We start from the raw sequence: 2,787 nt of genomic DNA, 5'->3' as shown, positions 1-2,787 counted from the left end.
AGAAAGTAATGGAGGCTGAAGACACAACAGGAGCAAAGAGGCCCCAAAGTGGTTATGCAGCTTGTCACTAATATCGTAAGAGATATTAGTGTTATTTATTAAATTTGTAAAAAAACTCAAGGCATCTGACAGCAGGAGCCAAAACATACAAAAATATATCCAATAGGGAGTCTGTGAACACCCACAGTGACAGGGTTCACACCGTCAGGGAAGGAAAATAAGCTACTGTAGCTTATTTCCTGCCCCATGCATGCCAGCCGCACACTGTGTAATTACCCAAACTACCCCTGCTAGGCATGGTTTGTTGTGTCATCCAAACCCAGTGAAGGTGCATGGCAGATGGGTTTACAAAGCACCCCAGAATCCATGGCTTGTTCTAGGGTTGTGGGGTGGTTTGTAAACCCCCCACCCCCCAATGCACCCTTGTTGGGTTTGGATGACATGAACTGCACCTGGTGAGGGTAATTGTGGTAATTACACAGCGTGCAACTGGCATGTGCGGGGCAGGAAAATAAGCTACAGTGGCTTATTTTCCTTCCCCAGTTGTATGAACCTGGCCAGTAATGCAAACAGAAATGAATTCATTATTTGAGGAAAGAAGTTCATGTTCCTGTACCAAAAATTGTGGTGCTGTGAACTGAATGCTGGGAAAATATGATTGCAGAGGAAAGATGTACGGACTGGGTGTGCTTCAAATGAGAAACAACAGCACATTCATACCACAAAAAATAATTGAGTGGAAAGGTCAAGGGGAAAGGTGTTTTTAATTCCGACAATTTAACAAAATAGATTTCTGGAGTCAGCTTTATATAAGTGAGGGAACAGAAAATGAAACCTCAACAGAGAAAGTTTCCTACCATTTATAAAATGTCAACCTTGCTTTTACTACAGACAGAGCTCAAACTATGGGTGTTGGAGAGGCCCTTAATTAAATCCATGACCTCCATGCCTGAATCTCCCAATTAACCGAATCATGACCCTGCAGGCTCCTGGAAGAAAAAAGGTAAGGGGCTCAAGCCCTCTCTGGTCCCACAAAACTAGAGCCTGGGCTTTCTTTTAACCTGTTCTCATCACAGGATCTTCCCTCTGTCAGCAATTGGCAAATTGTTAAGGAGCCATGGCTCAGCGGTAGAGCACCTGCTTCTCATGCAGAAGGTCCCAGGTTCGATCCCTGGCAACTCCAGTTAAAAAGGATCAAGGAGCAGGTGCCAGGGAAACCATCAGCCTGAGACCCTGGGGTGCTGCTGCCACTCAGAGTAGACAATGCTGGGCTAGATGGACAAATACTCTGACCCTGGTAGAAGGCATCTTTTGTCTCACATTTGCAAAAAAAAACCCCAACATTGTATCAGTTCACAGAATTTTCTTAACTTCAGGCAATTCACATAAATTGTTTGAACTTTTCATATGACTCACTTTGCTATGGCAATGTTATTTTTGTATCTAAGCAAGGCTAAGCGAGCTGATCTTTAACATAATCTTTAAGTTATACCTGCTGAGCAGAATAGGATTGCTCCTAAACCCCCTTGCACTAGCAGACCAATGCACTCACAATACATGAGCAGTGCTCTCATGGCACACTAGTATACCCTGGAACACACACTGTGGGAATTCCCGCAGAAGAAGCTACCTTGAATGGTGCTCCATTTATATTATATATTTATCTTGTAGCAAATAAAAGCAACAGAAGAGAAACAGAAAGCAACGCACAAGCGGGGCTGTGCTAACTAGCCCCACTTCTGGCACTGTGCACAGTGCAAATGTCTGCAGCAGGAAAGCCGAGTGCCTTGACCAGTAGTAATGAAGAGGGCTTATATTCCCACCAACCAAAGCCGAATTCAGAACATTTGGCTGGCTAAGCACATGGAATATATGCCATCATGTGCAATGCAATGCAATGCCAGTATGGTACAGTAGTGGCTATTCTGTGTATTTATTATTTATTATTTATTTATTTATTTCTATACTGCCCAATAGCCGAAGCTCTCTGGGCGGTTTTTTTCCCATACCGGGAGTCGAACCCAGGCCGCCTGGGTGAAAACCAGGAATCCTAACCACTAGACATGTGTACATGGAGGAAAAGTGGGATACAAGTGTAATTCTGAGCTTAACATATAGTCAGGTGTGTGAGAAGTAATTGGCTTGGAAATGTCATTTCAGGACCTTTTGCTACTGCTGCATCAAGGGATGATGTATACTAGACTTGTACTTCTGGACTGTACTTGCACACAGCATCAGTTTCCTTTCTGATGGTTAAATAGTGTTAGTGATGGGTGAACATACCCCAGATGAATGTGTTATTTCTTCAGAAAGTAATCTCAGATGAAAGTTTTAATTCAGGATCTCGTTCTGTGTATGAGTTTTTGTCCATGCGCAATGTCAAACTGCTGTTTGGGAGCTATGGAGTGGAACAGCGTAATGTGTCATGATGTCATGCATCACCACATTACGTACACCTTCCTGATTTGGTTGTTTCCACATGTCCTTTCTATGGAACATTTACTTGGCGATGCCGATTGGTATATGGAGGAGAGCCATATGAATGGGTATATGGAGGCGTATACAGCCTATTTGGCTGTTTCTTAGAACATGATAGGTTGTAGAAAGAGTTCAAATGCCAACCTTTCCCTATTGGGCTGAAGTTACAGCATCACATTTCCTCCTGAAAGAAAGGGCTAAACCAACCGAGTGCATGGGCAGAAATCCAATCCAAAATCAATAACAAATTCATAAGCAATCTAACTTTGCTACAAAGATGAGGATTACCAACACATGAGTTTCAACCAA

At 43.0% G+C, this 2,787-nt stretch overlaps 1 non-coding gene across 1 annotated transcript; it reads left to right on the top strand.

Annotated features, from left to right (window-relative positions):
* Positions 1–1,111: 1,111 nt before the first annotated feature.
* On the top strand, positions 1,112–1,183 carry TRNAE-CUC (transfer RNA glutamic acid (anticodon CUC)). Its single transcript has one exon. It is a non-coding gene; the product is annotated as a tRNA-Glu (tRNA).
* The last annotated feature ends 1,604 nt before the right edge of the window (positions 1,184–2,787 follow it).

The sequence above is a fragment of the Heloderma suspectum genome, chromosome 1, assembly GCF_057233095.1.
Source record: "Heloderma suspectum isolate Gila_16-S chromosome 1, 16-S_ref, whole genome shotgun sequence".
Taxonomy (NCBI): Eukaryota; Metazoa; Chordata; class Lepidosauria; order Squamata; family Helodermatidae; genus Heloderma; species Heloderma suspectum.
This window is presented reverse-complemented; position numbering and strand designations above follow the sequence as displayed.